The sequence below is a fragment of the Cajanus cajan genome, chromosome 4, assembly GCF_000230855.2.
Source record: "Cajanus cajan strain Asha chromosome 4, NIPB_CcT2T_4, whole genome shotgun sequence".
NCBI classification, from domain to species: domain Eukaryota; kingdom Viridiplantae; phylum Streptophyta; class Magnoliopsida; order Fabales; family Fabaceae; genus Cajanus; species Cajanus cajan.
The window spans coordinates 1456688-1478023 of NC_138520.1; the positions used below are offsets into that span (position 1 = coordinate 1456688).

The 21336-nt window shown below is 40.4% G+C and overlaps 1 pseudogene; it reads right to left on the reverse strand.

Annotated features, from left to right (window-relative positions):
- Nucleotides 1-610: 610 nt before the first annotated feature.
- Nucleotides 611-20829, reverse strand: LOC145957001 (26S proteasome regulatory subunit 10B homolog A-like; annotated as a pseudogene).
- Nucleotides 20830-21336: the final 507 nt, after the last annotated feature.

A 21336-nucleotide genomic window follows, 5' to 3' on the forward strand; every position in this document is an offset into this window, starting at 1 on the left:
TAACTAGAAGTATTGGAGAAAGTAACGTGTTCCACTCATTTTCAAACATGTCGAAGGAGTTAGAATTACATACTATTGTAATATGATCTTTTTCTCTAAGTTAGTGATGCTGTCAAAGTGAACCTGCTTTAGAATAAATTAATTTAAAGTAAATGGTAACGATCAAAATAATTTAGTTTAATAATTGAGTTATTATGTATAAATTAATTATCGTAAACACTAGTACATACGGTACTTTAAATTCAATCTACATATTCTTTAATTTTTTACCAAGATGTTTTGAGCTATTAACATGCAATGTGGAAATGTTGATTTGATCACAATCTTTCACAAACCTGCCAATAAGCCTGATTGTTGTATTTCGTTCACCACAAAGGATAACTAAAATACATGCACCAAATATGCATTGGGAACGAGAATTTGAAGTTGCGGTTGGAAGAAAATTATGCAAACAAGCCAGTCAGATTAACTGTTAAGTTCTTCCTTTGTCTTCAAATTTATAAAAGGAAAAGAAAATCTAATATATGTGAGAAAACTGTTATATAAGCTAATGAAAACTGATTAAGAATGTGTATTAGTTTTAGAGGCAAAAGAATGAAAATGGTATATTTCATGCATAAACTATTTTAATATTTCTTGTAATGGGCGCTTGATTCCACTTTTTTGCTTTATTCACTTTGCGCACAGCTTGAAGAATCACAAAGACAATCAACAATTTATTAATTTCTTATACAAGAATGAGAAAACCAACTTGAGCTGAGAGACAAAAAGTCATTGAATTAATAAATTCCGTTATCAAATGAAAACACATTATTACCTTCATGAAATCTACATGAATCACACAATCACGTTCTTCACGGATAGCAAACATAGCTGCTTCAGTGCAAACATTACGAAGATCAGCACCATTGAACTCCTGAAACCAATATATACAATTAAGAATCAAGAAAAGAAAAACATGAGAAACAATTTCAACATGCATATATATAGGTATCCTTTATATATATACCTAGAAAGCTTAGCAACCGCTTCAAAGTTAATTTCCTGCATTTGACCAGTGGAAGAGCATGGATTTTAAGTATTTCAATTCTTGACCATTCATTTAGTAATGAAATTTCAATCTTTTTCGACCCGGGCGAGTTAGGGCTGGATCAAGAACATCAAGCCTATTTGTAGCCATTATTATTTTGACCTGGATCCAACATACAACCATTACATATGTCTAAACTATTATCTATGTGTAGTCAATTTTCTGACAAAGTGTCAGCACAAATTACAATGAACTTATAGAAATGGAAATCACCTGTCCAAGCTTATCAAATCCATCAGCTGGTTGAGCAGCTCCATGAGGGTTCTTTGAATTTCACGATCAGCACTTGTACCCTCACCCAAACGTTGTCCACCAATGGCATCGATCTCATCCATGAATATGATGCAAGGCTATACAAAATCATGGAAACGACTACTTAGTTATTGAAAAGAAAAAAAAACTCGTTTGCTGCAATGGAAGTTCTCAATACCTGATGATCGTGGGCATATCTAAATATATCCCTAATTCTTCTTGCGCTTTCACCAAGATGACTTTGTACTAGAGCACTAGATACAATCTGAAATAAAAATTAAAAAGTATATTTTTTTTATTAGTTTATTCTTAACAAAGTAGATTATTATTTGATCTTAGAATAATGATTGATTTTACTTCTATATGCTTTATTTTGTTCCTATCATTAATTGATATATATAAAATTTTTCAAACACCTCATAATGAAGATTAAACATTTTAATATAAAGTTTACGAGAATTAACTTTTAAAAGATGATTCAATAATAGGCAGCATGATAAATTTAATAACAATAAAATCTTAGGAAGGTGGATTATAAGACTAATTTAATCTTACAAGTGAATTTTTTAAAGTTTAGTTAATTTCAAAAAAAAAATCCATTAGGCACTTGTTACACAACATAAACAACATATCAGAACCTGCAAGAAATTAGCATTTATATTGCTGGCTATTGCTTTTGCTAGGAATGTCTTCCCAGTTCCGGGAGGTCCATGAAGAAGAACACTCTGAGAAACAAAAGACTAGTCTTTAGTTGCTAACGACTAACAGAAAAAACTGAATTATCTGTTGATTTCTCTAATATGTTTGGAGAAGCGGATCCATACCTTGGGGGTTTTGACTCCAACAATGCGAAAAATCTCAGGATCCACTAAAGGCCGTTCAATATATAACTTGACCTATTCAATCTGTTTTGAAAGCCCTCCAATGTCAGTGTACTCAATAAGTCCACGGTCCTTAGAAAGCATGTCATGCAGAAATGGGTCAACCTGTCAAATACTACCATGTCAACATTGTAAATTTCACATAATATTTGAATGATCAAATAGGATCTTAGAATTCATAGTTTTCACATATAAGATTAGATAGAAACACTAACCTTGATCCATGATGAGATTGATGACTTTGAATCTTGTAGAATTTGTAAGAAGAATCTTTTTTATCTCTTTCTCTTTATCTTTTCTTTATACTCTTTATTTCTTGATGGTAATTTTAAGAGACAAACTTTCATAGGCAGAGATAGAGACTATTCATGTCCTTCCATTATATATATATTGTTTCCGTCAAATAATATACCCCTTCAATAAAACATAATAACTCCTTCCCAAAAGTCATACCCTTTCATTCAAAATAATTGAATAATATATCCCCAAAAGTTATATCCTTTCATTTGTCACACACATGAGACATTAATTTCTTACATATTCTCCCACTTGGTTCATGTGACAAAATACAACATCATAGTTTGATAAAATATTAATCATAATGCGCATTAATAAGAATAAATGTATCATACATTTATAATATCATAAGTCATAATTAAGAACAAGAACTAATAAGAGTCATGGCGATTGTACATCACATATTTGACATAGTCCCTTCCATGTACTACTATATTAGCCTTCTTCCAAACATGACACTTTAGTAGGAAGTACATAATTTGTCTAACAATAATGTCAATTTCAAAGACAAACTGTTTCCAATATTAACATTCATACACGTGCACATAAGTTTGAAAACAGAAAATATTCAGAAACTTTTTCATTAGTGAACTCAGTGTCAAACATACAAGACATTACAATAATTTTCAACATTAGCTAGCTAACATAATACCCATATTTACAACATGACCAGTAAATGTCTTGGGCGGTAACCCTTTAGTTAAAGGATCTGCAATCATAAGATTAGTGCTAATGTGTTCTATTGACACTCTATATTTCTGAACCTCTTAACAGTAAAGTATTTCAATTCCATATGTTTAGCACCTTTAGAATACTTGTCGTTTCTAGAAAAGAAGACTGTTGCGGAATTATCACAATAAATTTTCAACGGCTTGGCAATACTGTCGACTACACCAAGTCTTGAAATAAAATTTCGTAGCCATTTAGCCTGAACCATGGCCTCAAAGCATGCCACAAATTCAGCTTCCATAGTGGATGCAGCAATGACTGACTGCTTCGCACTTTTCCATGAGATAGCTCCTCCAGCCAACATAAACAAATAATCGAATGTAGATTTTCTTGTATCTACACATCCGGCAAAGTCTGAATCTGAATATCCAATCACCTCAAGATGATCAGATCTCCTATAAGTAAGCATGTGCTCTTTTGTACCTTGCAAATATCTCATAACTTTCTTTGCAGCTTTCCAATGGTCTATATCAGGATTACTTTGGTATCTTCCCAACATCCCAACTGCAAAGCTAATATCTGGTCTCGTACAAGTCTGAGTATACATTAAGCTCCCAACTATAGATGCATAAGGAATTTCTTCCATTTGTTTCCGTTCCAAATCATTCTTTGGACATTGCATGAGACTAAATTTGTCTCCTTTCTGAATTGGAACAGGAGATGCTGAACATTTATCCATTCTGAATCTCTCTAAAATTTTATTAATATATGCTTTCTGAGATAAGCCTAACAATCCTTGTGACCTATCCCGGAATATTTCTATTCCAATCACATAACTTGCCTCACCCATATCTTTCATTTCAAAATTTCTAGAGAGAAACTTCTTTGTCTCAGTTAAAAGACTAAGATCATTAGTTGCAAGCAAGATGTCATCAACATACAGAACTAGAAAAATAAACTTACTCCCACAGACCTTTAGATATATACATCGATCAACAATGTTTTCCTTAAATCCAAAGGACATAATGGTATCATTGAACTTGAGATACCACTGTCGCGAAGCTTGCTTAAGTCCGTATATTGATTTCTTAAGTTTACACACCATGTGTTCTTTTCCTTTGTTTATGAATCCCATTGGTTGATCCATATATACATCTTCCTCTAAATCTCCATTTAGAAAGGCAATTTTCACATTCATTTGGTGTAACTCCAAATCATAATGAACTACTAATGCCATGATAATTCTGAGAGAATCTTTCTTAGAGACTGGTGAAAATGTCTCCTTATAATCAATGTCATTCTTTTGAGTAAAACCTTTAGCAACTAGTCTGGCCTTGTAACATTCTAAGTTACCATGAGAGTCACGTTTGGTCTTAAAGACCCACTTGCAACCAACTCTCTTACAACCTTCTGGTAACTCAACAAGGTCCCAAACCCTATTATGTTCCATAGATTTTAACTCAGCTTTCATGCCATTTCTCAGCATTATCACCATTTATGGCCTGTGAAAATGTAACTGGGTCATTTTCAATTCCTAAGTCATTTTCTGACTCTTGTAGATAAACCACATAATCATTAGGAATAGCAGATCGTCTTTCTCTTTGTGATCTTCTTAATGCTATTTGTTGTGGTTCTTCTACTATATAGGTTCATTTACTTCAACCTCATTGTGAGTAATGAGATCATCAGTTTGTTGTTCTTCATGGTTATTAATTGGTTCAATAACTTGAGGAACAACAACTTTATTAGAGATACAAGTTAATGGAACTTGCACTCTCATTTCTTGAATCTCCACTTTGCGTGGTGTTTCACTCCCACTGACTTCACCATTTTCAATAAACCTAGCATTCCCAGTTTCAATGATCCTCGTAGTATGGTTTGGACAGTAAAATCTATACCCTTTTGACTTTTCTGGATAACCAATAAAATATCCACTGATTGTCCTAGCATCCAATTTCTTTTCTTGTGGATTATAAAATCTAATTTCTGCCGGACACCCCCAAACATGTAGGTGCCTTAAACTAGGTTTCCTTCCAGTCCACAGTTCAAAAGGAGTCTTTGGAACTGCCTTACTAGGAACCCTATTCAACAAATACATGGCAGTTTTTAGAGCATAAGTCCACAATGAAATAGGTAAAGAAGAGTTACTTAACATACTCCTAACCATATCCAACAAGGTTCTATTACGCCTTTCTGATACACCATTTTGCTGTGGTGTACCTGGCATTGTGTATTGCGCACATATGCCGCGCTTTTCAAGGAATTTAGCAAAGGGACCAGGATGTTGTCCTCTTTCATCATACCTTCCATAATACTCACCACCCCGATCAGATCTAATAATTTTCACCTTACTATCTAATTGTCTTTCTACTTCTTCAATGTAAATCTCTAAGGCGTTTATAGCTTGAGATTTATCATGTAGCAAATAGACATAACCATAACATGAATAATCATCGATGAAGGTGATAAAGTATTTCTCTTTATTGAAAGAGTTCACATCAAAAGGTCCACAAATATCGGTGTGTATAATTTCAAGAAGCTGACTACTTCTTGTGGCTCTTTTCTTTGTGTGTTTTGTTTGTTTACCTTTAATACAATCCACACATACATTCAGATCAGTGAAATCTAAATCCGGAAGGATTTCATTCTTCACTAATCTTTGTAATCTTTCCTTGGAAACATGTCCTAAACGTTTATGCCACAAGTAAGCAGAACGTTCATTCTCTAAACCGCTTTTAGTGCCAATATTATGATGCAAGGTCAAAAGTGTTTCAGCAAAAAGATTACCAAGATTTAACTTATATAATCCATCACATAATATACCACTACCAATTAAATGGGTATGTTTATACAAACTGAAACATCCATTTCCAAATTTAATAGAGTATCCATTAACATCAAGTTTAGATAAAGAAACTAAATTCCTAGAAATACTAGGTACATAAAATCTAAATGATGTCCAGTGTCGAGGATTAAGTCCCGACTGCTTCCACTGGAACCTTCACTCTATTGCCCATAAAGACAAACTTTTCATTTGGCTTTGTGGTTCGGGTCGTAAGGAATCCCTACATTGTATTAGAAACATGAGTTGTGCATCCAGAATCAATCCACCAAGTATTATAAGGAACTTCAGCTAAATTTGATTCGAAACATACATAAGCATTAAGCTTACCTTTCTTTTCGAACCAAGTCTTACGTTTTGGACAATCTTTTTGGAAGTGCCCATCCTTTTTACAAAAATGACATTTGTTGCCATGATGTTCCTTCTTGTGGATTTGAGAGGAAGAAGTCTCATTGATCTTTAGGAGTCCCTTCCCTTTCTTGTCATGTTTCTTGCCAAATTTCTTTCTAGCTACTTGATGGTTAACATAATTAATGGAATGATTTCCTTGATTCTCAAGTCTAGTTTCCTCTTGAACTAACATACTATGCAATTCATGCACATTCCATTTATCTTTCATGGTATTATAGTTCATTTGGAAAGGACCATACTTAAACGGTAATGAATTCAATATGAATTGCACAAGGAAATTTTCATCCACATTCATTCCCAATGACTTAAGTTTTGCTGCAATGTTTACCATTTCGGTAACATGTTCATGCATAATACAAGAACCATCAAATTTCATGGTGGTTAAAGTACTCATCAATGTCCCAGCAAGAGACTTATCAGCAGTTTGGGAGCGCTCTTCCACAAACTTCATCATTTCTTTTGCAATTTCAGTTTTAGGAAGAGCGGACTTAATGTTATCAGCAATACTCATCCGCATATACATCAGACTCAATCTATTTGACTTTTCCCAATTTTTAAAATGAACTTTTTCTTCCTCAGTGCTTGAATCAGTAATAGCACTTGGTTTCTCTTCACGAAGAGCCAAATCTAAATCCATTACCCAAGGTAAAATTGAATTTGCTCACTCCATTTAGAGAAATTAAGTCCATTAAAATTTGGAACAGATGAGAAATGCGAATGCAAAGTAAAAAGTACTGCAAACAATAAAGATTTAAAATATTAATGCTTTGAGTTACATACTAATATGCTAACTAAATTCAGAACATAATTTCATACATTGCATATTGATGTTCACCTTTGGACAATCCATCAATATACCATACTTGGCATAATGATGCAAAATATATATATATATATATATATATATATATATATATATATATATATATATATACACATAATTTGGCAATGATATATGAATTAATTAGAAATACTTATTATCTTTGGATATATAAATATAACTAATAATGCATTTACACTACCAATATTTATGCTCATTAATTATAAGAACAAATAATCAACCTTTGGGTGATTCTTAACTGTCATATAATAATGAACTTCAATATATCCATAAACAAATAATTCATAAGTTAGCATCCATGCTATGAATAATTGAAATAAAATTGTTGCTAGTTTGAAATTAAATAAAACATAAAGATTTGACCACTTTGGTGATTACAAATCTTTCATACATTTAATTTCAAAATAAATAATGACAAAAATAAAAATAAAAAAATAAAAGAATTACTTTCAATTGTAAATTTAATTAAATATAAAATACAATCACGAACTTTCAAATTTCTAATCATGTTGAAATTGTAAATGTAAATTGCAATTCCAAAATACTTTTGGCATTCCATACATGTAAACTATAATTTCGAAATAAATTACAATTAAATAATTTTTGGCATTCCATAAATTTTGGCAATTCAATTAAAAGAGACGTGACTGGAAAGCCAGAAAAGATTTCAACATTTGAAATTCGAAATCTGAAATCCGAAATCTCCTGTAATTCGAAATCCGAGATCTTCTGTAATTCGAAATCTCCTTTTACGAGAGAAGCGTTTCAATTCAAGGGCCATTCTTTATATGAATTAAAGATTTTATGATTTTAGATTGAAATCAATCTTGATCCATTTCCAATTCACGGGAATACATATAGATTGGACGTGCAGATCATGCCGAAAACAACAAGTCAATTGTTTTAATTAGTGGGATATGGACGCAGCGTTTTGGCATGAATGAGTGAACCGTTTTTTTTTTATTTATTCTCAATCAACGTTCTTAATTAAAAAAAAAAAAAAAAAAAAACGCAAGCCCAGAAAATTGTTTTATTTTCTCAATTCATATACAAATCACCAGTACAATAATGCAGTGGAAAAAATTATTTCTCAAATTCTTGATGGAAAACATTCATGCAATTATTAAAATTACTGTCGATGGAAAACTATAAATTCTCAAACACATGCTCTGATACCACATGTAAATTTCACATAATATTTGAATGATCAAATAGGATCTTAGAATTCATAGTTTTCACATATAAGATTAGATAGAAATACTAACCTTGATCCATGATGAGATTGATGACTTTGAATCTTGTAGAATTTGTAAGAAGAATCTTTTCTATCTCTTTTTCTTTATCTTTTCTTTGTACTCTTTATTTCTTGATGGTAATTTTAAGAGACAAACTTTCATAGGCAGAAATAGGGACTATTCATATCCTTCCATTATATATATATTGTTTCCATCAAACAATATACCTCTTCACTAAAACATAATAACTCCTTCCCAAAAGTCATACCCTTTTGGACCGTTCAGGTCGTTTTCCGACCTGATTCCCTTCTCGGTCATAGGACGTTAGCGACCCTTCTCTTGACAAATAACCGACCAGGTGGCCATGTCTTGAGCCCTATCGCCTTTTAGGCTCAGGGCTGAAGGGCAAGTGGACTGTCCAGGTCGTCTTCCGACTAGCATACCGTCTAGGTAAATGCCCGACTAGTGTACCATCTAGGTAAAAACCCGACTAGCACATCGTCTAGGTAAAGACCCGACTGGACCTTCTACTCGTCTAACTCCCGACTGGACCTTCACGGGGCGTGGCAACTCGGCTATAACGCCAATTACATGCACCCGAGAGGGGATACGCCTTTTTCCCGATAGGTCCCCTTGTAAAGGCATTCTCGGTAAAATACCGATTTGACTAACAACCACTCACTCCCCTGGCTTCAGGATAAGAGCGGTTAAGGAGAATCCCGAAAATCGCGGGGTCCATGAAGCCCATAAACACAAAAGTATAAAACCTAGAACCCTAGAGCTAGGACGACGGATTACACTTTTCGAATGCTCTGGCTTTGCGGCTTGATCTAGGAAAAACCCTAGCGCATCCCGTGACCGGAACATTTTGGCGCCCACCGTGGGGCTACGGTGAAACTCTTCCTACGCCCCAAGTCATATAGAAAGACCTACACTTTACCATGGCGAGAGGCGGCAACAACAGCAATTCACAACCCCCTACCATGGAGGAGATGATGGCCATGATCAATGGCCTACGGGAGGATAAGGCACGATCAAGGGAGAGAGAGGAGGCCATTCAGCGCGAAAACGAGGAGATCAGGAGGCGAGCGGATGAGTTACAGGCCAGGATAGAAGCCAACACCAGAACGTTGGAGGAGGATGTCATGCAGGAAGTCCCAAGGGATTTTCGGCCTTTCTCGGAGGCCATAGAGGCCGAGGCCATCCCCAGGGATCATCGGATACCGCAGGTCGAACCTTTCGATGGATCACAGGATCCCAGTCAACATCTGACAGATTTCCGAGCTCAGATGCTGATTTGCGGAGGGAGCATGGAAGTCCGTTGCAAACTGTTCATGGGTACGCTTAAAAAGGCGGCGCTCGATTGGTTTAGTGGCCTCCCCGACCGATCCATCACCGACTTTGACGTTTTCAGTCGGCTGTTTATGGCTCAATTCGCTGCTAATCAGAAGAAGCCACCGATCACGTCGGATTTATTTGATCTTAAGCAGCAACGGGAGGAGTCATTGAAGGATTTTCTGCAGAGATTCAATGAGGTGGCTCTGAAGATAGCATCGTTGGATGAGAGAATGGCGGTCATCGCCTTCCAGAAGGGTTTGCGGTCTGGAGCGTTCGACATTGCGCTCGAGAGAGCTAACTGTCAAACAATGTCGGAGGTAAGGGCTTTCGCTTTAAGCCACATCAAGACGGAAGAAAACCAGATCATAAAGAGGGCAGCCGAGAACCGAGAGGCAGGGGGCAGTAATAAGGAGAGTAACAAGCATCTCCGACCGCGGTCGGACTGGAATAAGCGAAGCGATCGCTACAACGCAAAGGAGGGTAACTATCGGCAGTTCGATCATGTCAGTCGCCCAAAGGCCGAATGGTCACGAAGCAAGGAGGAGGAGAAGTTTACGCCACTTAATGTTCCCAGGCGACACATTCTGCATGACGTAAATAGTGCGTCATTATTTGACTTCCCAGAGGCAACTGACCGGCAGTTGAGGCCCTACAAAACTGACTGGTGTGAGTTTCATCGGGCTCATGGACACAAGACGGAGAATTGTTTCGTTCTTGGGAGGCAAATTGAGCGCCTTATCAAGGAGGGTCGGTTGAAAGAGTTTATTGCAGGAAAGAAGGGTGAGAGCTCGTCCGACAGGCGACATAGGCAGGAGGGAGAAGACAACAGGAGAGGAAGACGAGAGGGGAGATCTCCCCCGAGAGACCCCCCGCAAAAATCTAAGGAGGCTCACCAGCAAGCCATCCATGGAGACTTCAACACCATAGCAGGGGGATTTGCTGGTGGAGGCTCGACTTCTGCGGCAAGGAAGAGGTACTCTCGGTCAGTATTGTCGGTCTCCGGGTTGCCGAGACCCTCCCGATCAGCCATCACGTTCTCGGACGCCGACTTTGAGGGTGTATCTCCCCACGAGGATGACCCCATAGTCGTCTCGGCAATCGTCATGGGGTACAACGTGAAACGAGTGTTAGTGGACCAAGGCAGTTCCGCGGATATAATGTTTTGGGAAGCTTTCGTCGGGATGAAGATTCCGACTGATCGTCTCATGCCGTACGCAGGTACGTTGGTTGGTTTTGCAGGTGATCAGGTAATAGCCAGGGGATACGCCGACTTGGAGACAACGTTCGGCCAGGGAGACAATATGAAAACTGTCACTATCCGATATCTGGTGGTAAACGCACAATCATCTTACAGCATACTAGTCGGTAGACCAACACTAAATAAGTTGGGAGCGGTCGTCTCCACGCCTCATTTGAAGCTGAAGTACCCTTTGCCCAGCGGAAAGGTGGGCGTCGTCTGCGTCGATCAAGACGTAGCGAGGAAATGCTACGAAGACAGTTTGAGGGCGAGGCGACAACTATATGTGACACAGGTTGATCGGGGTGTTCAGTCAATAGAGTTGGATCCGAGAATGAATCATTTCGATACCCGACCAGCCCCAGCGGAAGATGTAAAGGAGGTTACCCTGGCCGAGGGGAAAATCGTCAAGATTGGTGTATCTCTAAACAAGGAAGACGAGGAAGGTCTAGTCACCGTGCTAAAGAGAAACATATCGGCCTTCGCGTGGAGTGTCGGGGATATGCCGGGCATTGATCCTGATTTCTTATGTCACCACCTCATGGTCGACCCCAAGGCGAAGCCCGTGATCCAGAAAAGGCGAAAGTTTGGAGAAGACAAAAGGAAGGCCATAGTGGAGGAGACGAGAAAATTGATGGCAGCTGGTCATATTCGGGAAATCCAATACCCGACGTGGCTGGCGAACGTAGTGATGGTACGAAAGAGTAATGGAAGTTGGAGGATGTGTACCGACTTCACTGACCTAAACAAAGCTTGCCCGAAAGACTCATACCCACTCCCCAACATAGACTGCCTGGTCGACGGCGCCTCGGGGTACGAGCTGTTAAGTTTCATGGACGCCTACTCCGGTTACAACCAAATCCGAATGCACCCAGCTGATGAGGACAAAACGGCCTTCATAGCCGATCAGGCTACTTGTTGTTACAGGGTCATGCCTTTTGGTTTGAAGAACGCGGGAGCGACATACCAGCGGCTCATGGACAAAGTCCTGGCAAAACAGCTTGGAAGGAACATTGAGGCATACGTGGACGATATGGTGGTAAAGTCGGACAGCTTCTCTCGGCATTACGCCGACTTGCAAGAGAGCTTCGACACTTTAGCGCGTTATCGACTCAAGTTGAATCCCGCGAAGTGCTCCTTTGGCGTCCAAGCAGGAAAGTTCCTCGGTTTCCTGCTGACCCATCGTGGTATTGAGGCAAATCCCGAGAAGTGCTCCGCGATCATCAATATGAGAAGTCCGGCGACGGTAAAAGAGGTCCAGCAGTTGACAGGAAGGATGGCTTCCCTCTCTCGGTTCCTCTCCAAGGCGGCGGATAAATCGCTGCCTTTGTTCCAGTGCTTGAGGAAGAACAACCGCTTTGCATGGACAGATGAATGTGAAAAAGCGTTCGGTGAACTCAAACAGTCTCTCACCTCGCCACCAATACTCTCTAAACCGCAAGCCGGTCTCCCTTTACTGATGTATTTGTCGGCATCCGATAGCGCCATCAGTGCAGTCTTAGTACAAGAAAGAGGTAGTTCTCAATTGCCTATTTATTTTATTAGCAGGGTGTTGCAAGGCGCGGAGACTCGTTACCAAAAGATTGAGAAGCTAGCCCTCGCGATACTGGTTACAGCACGCAAACTGAGACATTACTTCCAGAGTTACGAGGTGGTGGTTCGAACAGATCACCCGATTAGGCAAATATTGCAGAAGCCCGACCTGGCAGGAAGGATGATGAAGTGGTCGGTGGAGTTGTCGGAGCATTCCATCAAGTACGAACCGAGAGGAGCAATCAAAGCTCAGGCGCTGGCTGACTTCGTAATGGAACTAACCTCACCAGTGGGGGAAGTTCGAACTGAAGACACACAGTGGATCCTGTCGGTAGATGGAGCCTCGAACCTTGGGGGAAGTGGAGCGAGGATTGTCTTGGAAGGACCGGGAGGAATTTTGTTGGAACAGTCATTGCGATTTGAGTTCCGGGCAAGCAATAACCAGGCCGAGTATGAAGCATTGTTGGCCGGAATGACATTGGCGAAGGAAATGGGGGCGACAAGCTTATCAGCACGAAGTGACTCCCAATTAATCACGGGACAGGTAGCCGGCACCTTCCAAGCAAAGGACCCTCAACTGGCCAAATACCTGGAGAAGGTTAAGCACCTTTCGGAAAATTTCTGAGAATTCACACTTAACCATGTACCACGAGAGCAAAACTCCAGGGCCGACCTGCTCTCCAAGCTTGCAAGCACAAAGAAACCAGGAGCTACTCGGTCAGTCATCCAAGAAACGCTGTCACGGCCGTGCATAAACGAGGCGCAAGGAAATATCCTATTCATCCAGGAAGAGCTAAATTCTTGGATGGCACCATACATTGCATATCTGACTCGGGGGGAACTACCGGAAGACAAAAAGGAGGCATCGTTAGTGCAAAGGGAGTCGGCCAAGTTCGTTGTCATCAACGAAAGGCTGTACCGAAGGGGCTTTAGCTCTCCTCTCCTGAGGTGTTTGACCACGTCGCAAGCGCAGAGGGTGATGGACGAGGTACATAGTGGTATGTGCGGCAGTCATATCGGAGGCCGAGCTCTAGTGTACAAGGTCGCCCGCGCAGGTTACTTCTGGCCATCTTTGAGGAATGACTGCGTCAACTGGGTCCAGAATTTGATGGATGCCAAAGACATGCTACCCTGCACCATTCCCCCGCCGAGCGACTACATTCGATCTTGTCTCCTTGGCCTTTCCACAAATGGGGGATTGACATTCTCGGTCCATTTCCGATCGCTGTGAGGCAACTGAAATTTTTGATAGTAGCAGTAGACTACTTTAGCAAATGGATCGAGGCGGAACCGGTTGCAACCATCTCAGCAGAAAAGGTCAGAGCATTTCCTTGGAAGAATGTGGTGTGCAGATATGGAGTCCCTCAGATGCTTGTTTCCGATAACGGGACACAGTTTGCAAGCGCGAGAGTCCGTGATTTTTGTAAAGAGGTCGGAATCAGAATGGCATTCACGTCCGTCGAACACCCTCAATCTAACGGCCAGGCCGAGTCGGCCAACAAGGTAATCCTCTCGGGCTTGAAGAAACGTGTACAAGACTCAGGCGCTTCATGGGTGGAAGAGCTTCCCCGAGTACTTTGGTCGTACCACACGACTGTTCACTCAACGACCCAAGATACCCCCTTCAATCTGGTATACGGAACCGACGCCATGATCCCGATTGAAATTGCAGAGCCTTCAGTACGCACTACCGCTTTTTCTGAAGAAGAATCTGACCAGGGAAGACGAATTGATTTAGACTTGATCGAAGAAACAAGAGAAAGAGCAAGAATAAATCAAGTAGCGGCGCAGAGAAGAGCAGCCTTCAAGTACAACACTAAGGTAAACCCAAGAGATTTTGTCGTAGGAGACCTAGTTTTGAGGCGCGCTCAACTTACACAGATGAAGAACAAACTATCGCCTAAATGGGTTGGCCCTTACAATATTGATGATGTGGTCGGCAAAGGGGCCTACCGACTTAGAACCTTGGATGGAGGCAGGATACCGAGAACGTGGAATGCTGCAAACCTACGCTTCTATTATAGCTAGATTTTTCTCCCCCTTTGTATTAGGTGCACTCTTTTCCTAACTCAGTATTTTTTCCCCGTAAAAATATGAGGGGTTTTTGCTGAGGAGGTTTTTAATGAGGCAACACCCTCCCCAATTCTAATAAATGTCATCTGACTGTTTCCCTTTCATGACCTATTTCTCTTTACATGGATAAAAACTCGTGATTGTCGGCAAAAGTCCGACTTGGCGAGTATAAATAACTCGAAGAACTCGTGATTGTCGGCAATAGTCCGGCTGGGCGAGTATAAATAACTCGATTGATAAAACTCGTGATTGTCGGCAAAAGTCCGACTGGGCGAAGTATAAATAACTCGAAGAACTCGTGATTGTCGGCAATAGTCCGGCTGGGCGAGTATAAATAACTCGATTGAAAAAACTCGTGATTGTCGGCAAAAGTCCGACTGGGCGAGTATAAATAACTTGAAGAACTCGTGATTGTCGGCAATAGTCCGGCTGGGCGAGTATAAATAACTCGATTGATAAAACTCGTGATTGTCGGCAAAAGTCCGACTGGGCGAGTATAAATAACTCGAAGAACTCGTGATTGTCGGCAATAGTCCGGCTGGGCGAGTATAAATAACTTGAAGAACTCGTGATTGTCGGCAATAGTCCGGCTGGGCGAGTATAAATAACTCGATTGATAAAACTCGTGATTGTCGGCAAAAGTCCGACTGGGCGAGTATAAATAACTTGAAGAACTCGTGATTGTCGGCAATAGTCCGGCTGGGCGAGTATAAATAACTCGATTGATAAAACTCGTGATTGTCGGCAAAAGTCCGACTGGGCGAGTATAAATAACTCGATTGAAAAAACTCGTGATTGTCGGCAAAAGTCCGACTAGGCGAGTATAAATAACTTGAAGAACTCGTGATTGTCGGCAATAGTCCGGCTGGGCGAGTATAAATAACTCGATTGATAAAACTCGTGATTGTCGGCAAAAGTCCGACTGGGCGAGTATAAATAACCCAGAACGAGTAGTTCACATGAATTAGTGACAACAATGAATCAGTGCTTAGTTGTAGGTTCAAATTACCACGACTACAGCTTAAAGTTTTTATAACAAGAACTGCTTTAGAAGTACTCCTAATTTGAAAATACTGATCGACCACCGATTGCAAGTCATCTGAATCCACGGATCAAGATTAACATCAACCTCGGCCCCCTCGCATGATTAGGGTGGTATATAGGAACGGGTAGTTCAATCAATACATTCAAGTTTAATACTTAGTTTAATTTCTGATGTTTATGGTCGGTATTTGGACGACCAGTATTCTCAACTGTGTTTTTCATTTAAGTAAATTGTCGGCGTTATCAGTCGGTATTGGGACGACTAGATAGTTTGAAAGTTGATTCAAACTTAGATAATTTTTAGGCGTTTTCTACTCGGCATTGGGACGACTAGATAGTTTGAAAGTTGATTCAAACTTAGATAATTTTTAGGAGTTTTCTACTCGGCATTTGGACGACTAGGTGATTTTACATTTATTTACCCTAGTCGGTTTTTTGGCGATTAGACGGAAAATTCAATTTTTAACTTAGAAAAATATTTGCATCTACCCTAGTCGGTTTTTTGGCGATTAGATAGTTTGAAAGTTGATTCAAACTTGGAGTTTTCTACTCGACATTTGGACGACTAGGTGATTTTACATTTATTTACCCTAGTCGGTTTTTTGGCGATTAGATAGTTTGAAAGTTGATTCAAACTTAGATAATTTTTAGAAATTTTTACTCGGTATTTGGACGATTAAATTCGTTGAAATTCAATTTTTAACTTAGAAATAATATTTGCATCTTTCCTAGTGGGTTTCTTGGCGATTAGACGGAAAATTCAATTTTTAACTTAGAAAAAAATATTTGCATCTTTCCTAGTCGGTTTTTTGGCGATTAGACGGAAAATTCAATTTTTAACTTAGAAAAAATATTTGCATCTTTCCTAGTCGGTTTTTTGGCGATTAGACGGAAAATTCAATTTTTAACTTAGAAAAAATATTTGCATCTTTCCTAGTCAGTATTTGGACGATTAGACGGAAAATTCAATTTTTAACTTAGAAAAAATATTCGCATCTTTCCAAGTCGGTTTTTTGGCAATTAAATTCGTTGAAATTCAATTTTTAACTTAGAAATTGTACACAGTATATAAAGAACGAAGCAAGTTTTTGAAACACGAAAGTCAAAATGGTTACACGTTTAAGAAACACGAAATTAAACAAGTGCAAAAAGACAAGTGCAAAAAGCAGGAAAGTGCAACATAGACTTAATCATCTTCGGGAGGATCCACAAGTTGCCCATCGACAATCTCTTTGAAGTAGCCCATGCCCCCGATATCGAGATCGGTATACAGAATTTTTATTTGGGAAGTCGCCGCGTCGAAGCCTTGAACAAATTTCTTCATAGAATCCACCTTTGCGGCTTCAAGGTCATTCTCGAGTTTCTCGACCTCCAGCTTCGCCAAAGACAAGTCGTTCTCGAAGACACTCGCGGCATCGGCTGATTTATCTCGAGCTAGGCGCGTCTCGGCCAACTCGTTCTCCAGCGCCACCTTCTCGGCGATCCATGCTTGCTTCTCGTCTTCGAACGTACGGCGACCTTCCAGTAACCTATCTCGCTCACTAGACACCCACTTGCACTCGGATTTGCTCTTGTTCAAATCATCCTCCAAAGATGTGATCCTTTTCCCCTGCAACTTAGTCTCCCTCACTAAGCCGCGAATTTTGTCCTCGTTGATCAACGAAAGAGCAGAGAGACGATTTGTAAGTGACTCGACCCCCTTGGCAATGGTAAAAGCACTCATTTTTTCCAAGTCGCCTCGGTCGCCCTCAAGCCAGTCGGTATTTCGAAGGTGCGCGCTATGATTGAACTTCTCATCCCAGAAAGAGGGGAGGTCGCTGCGACCAGCCCCATGGTCAACTGGTTCCCAATTCTCGCCAAGACATACACTCACGGTCCTCTCGGCAGACTGAACTTCCGTATCGCCCTTGTCCATCTCCACGGCTACGACCGTCTCTAGGTTAACTACCGATATAGGTTTGTCGGCTTCGCGGCGACGCTTCTGCGGGTTCTCGCCAGCAGTTCTCGACTTCCCCACTGGACTATCGGTCTCCGCCACCTTCTCGGTTGCCGACTCATCCACCGCAGAAGCTTGGAGCCCCTTTTGTCGTTTCCAGAGTTTCATCATTTCCCGATTGCTCATGCTCGCCATTTTCGCTACAAGACATAAACAAATTATGATAAAAGTACAGGTTTAAACGGACAAAAGGAATTCTCAACATTCAAAACGACATTATACCTATATATATTTTCAATTCTTGAGGCCTACTCTCTAGGTCTAGGAGTTTCCCAGTGTTGAAAAAGGTTTTCAAATCTTCAATTTTCTTAATGTCGACCTGATCGCTCTCGGAAAGCTTCTTGGAATCTAGTCCACCAAATGTTATTGTTCCCCGATTCCAATACAAAGGAAACCCTTCGAACACACTCTCATGACCCGGTATACTACGCACTCGGAAAAATGATTTCTTGAAATCCTTGTAGGATGACTGAAACAATGACAACAAACCCCGACCTGACACTCCGCTAACGGACACCCAGCTCGTACGTTTGCTAACCCTACTCTCAAAAAAGTAGAAAAACTTATCTGCAGTCGGAATTATCCCGAGCCCCTCACACAAAATCTCAAAACCCCGTACAAAAGCCCAACTGTTTGGGTGTAGTTGGGTTGGGGCGACATTCAAAGCTCGAAGTACCCCTTTTTCACAGTCGGTTAGGGGCCATCTCACCCTAATCTTAGAAATGAGAGTGGTGTAACAAAAGGTAAATTTTTCGGTTGGGGGAGGACTAATGCATACTGGTTCCTTATCAACACAAGGCTCACACGCGACCACTTCATCCCCACCCCGGCAAACTACATAGTCTCTACAGAAGCTATCCATGGCTTCGCAGGAATTTATCAAAGATTCGCATTTCAATGCATCGTCCTTAACCCATCCATATAATTCCCCATAAATCGCGTTAGCCATTGTGAATATAACCTTAGTTTTAACCTAAAACTTAAAGGCTTGCAAGAAAAATCCACTAAGAGGGTAAAATAAATACGAGCGTACCTAAAGGTTTCCTCTCACAACTTCACCTACCAAAAGAGGGGCACAAAACCACCGCCAGCCGCCGTAGATTAGAACGGAGGAGAAAGCCACCACCGGAGGAAGAAAAGCTATGGAAAGGGAAATGCAAAATTTTAACAACATAAGGGGCCACCCCTATTTTTAGCAACGAAGGGCCGTATGTGAGGAGGTACTCCCAAGAGTCACAACGCGCGTGAAAAAATACGCTCAAGAGTCATGAAGCGCGTGGGACGTTTTGGCATTTAATATTTCGTGATAAATGCTGCCACGTGGCACCACCTTTACTAATGCCTCTGCAACGCCAGCTTCGCAATAAATGCATGTCCCACCTCGAGTAAGGTGAAGAGACATGACTTGTCAGAACAAATGTACCGTCTCGGCTATTGGCCGAGACGTTCTCTCAATTTATGTTTGGAACGACTCAAGTGTGCCATCCAGGTAATGGCCCGACTTGATCTCTTTTGGATCGGATGCCGCTTGGCCCACGACCGAGTTGATCTCTCCGATCGACTCGCCCCTAACCCAACTCCACTCGCCTATAAGGAGGGTCACTCGGCTTTCTGCCTAATGGGATCTTTGGAAACATATGACAACTCGACTTCAAGCCCTCTCGCCTCATGAGGCTCAGGGCTGAAGGGCAAGTGGACCGTTCAGGTCGTTTTCCGACCTGATTCCCTTCTCGATCATAGGACGTTAGCGACCCTTCTCTTGACAAATAACCGACCAGGTGGCCATGTCTTGAGCCCTATCGCCTTTTAGGCTCAGGGCTGAAGGGCAAGTGGACTGTCCAGGTCGTCTTCCGACTAGCATACCGTCTAGGTAAATGCCCGACTAGTGTACCGTCTAGGTAAAAACCCGACTAGCACATCGTCTAGGTAAAGACCCGACTGGACCTTCTACTCGTCTAACTCCCGACTGGACCTTCACGGGGCGTGGCAACTCGGCTATAACGCCAATTACATGCACCCGAGAGGGGATACGCCTTTTTCCCGATAGGTCCCCTTGTAAAGGCATTCTCGGTAAAATACCGATTTGACTAACAACCACTCACTCCCCTGGCTTCAGGATAAGAGCGGTTAAGGAGAATCCCGAAAATCGCGGGGTCCATGAAGCCCATAAACACAAAAGTATAAAACCTAGAACCCTAGAGCTAGGACGACAGATTACACTTTTCGAATGCTCTGGCTTTGCGGCTTGATCTAGGAAAAACCCTAGCGCATCCCGTGACCGGAACACCTTTCATTCAAAATAATTGAATAATATATCCCCAAAAGTTATATCCTTTCATTTGCCACACACATGAGACATTAATTTCTTACAAATAATGTAGAATAATTATCAGCCAAACACGATAAATGATAGAAGAATATAGATATGATATGATGGATATGTACTTGGGGCGGAAAAATTCGCGTAATGAAGTTTGTACCATCATGCAAGCAAACTCTTGTGCCTACAATTAGCTTCTCCTTGTCCACTTTACTGCCACAGCCAACTATTAATCTAAGTCCACAATTTGTTTTAATTCCATCTGAAAGGATTCAAATAGCATGCACTCTTAATAACGAATGAAACGCATTTTATAAAAGGAAGCTTGCAAGTTCATTGTTCTTGCATGCATGCATACTGAGAGTTGAATCTTGAGACGTAGTTATGCCTACAGCGTTGATCTTTATAAACCGTTTGAACATGAGCAACTATTTCGCCAACTTCATCCTGGAGTGCAGCCACAGTTTCTGCATGATCCAACATTGCAATTTGCAAATCCACTTTGGCTGAGAACAACATAATTCCAAATCTATTTATTAATTCCCGTGCTTCTTTACCGAATCAAATGTTTAAAAGAAGAAAGAAAGAAAGATAAAAGAAGTTGAGTTTTTAAAAAGCAAAGAAAAGTCATTGATCTTGAATGTGAAGGAAAAAGAAAGGAAAGAAATGAGACCTATTTCATGGTCGCAACGAATGATCTCACAATGGATACGCTTTCTGCGATACTCGGCCACCGCAGCAGAACGACGTCGTACAGATTCCTCTGCCATCTCACAGCAATAAGGAACAACTCTTATACACTCTTTTCATCTTCGCCAAATCAATTTGGAACCTTATTTAAACAACTTCCCTTGCCGCCTCAGCCTCAACAACAAAGTCACGGTAATAATGTAATAAATGTATTATATTTTTATGGTTTATTTTAGCTTACAGCTTCTATAACTAAAAAAAAAAAAAATTTGACAAAAAATATTTTATGCAATAAATCTTCCCTTTTCATTCTTAAACAGTTTTATTGACTTATATAGCAGTTTACTCGCATACATTACATAGTCATTCTTTCCAATATCTTAAACCGTTTTTATTAGCTTTGCAATTTATCTGCATTAGTTTCACCATTTGCCGACACAAACAGGCTATTGGGGAGGTCACTGAAAGATTATGAATCAACGGTTCTTCATTGCATGTCTATCCCTTCGCAGTCTGGTGTCTGCTCAGTTTGACACGTAAACACTTAAAAAGAAAATACGTTCCCACTTTAGGTGGAAATAATGTTT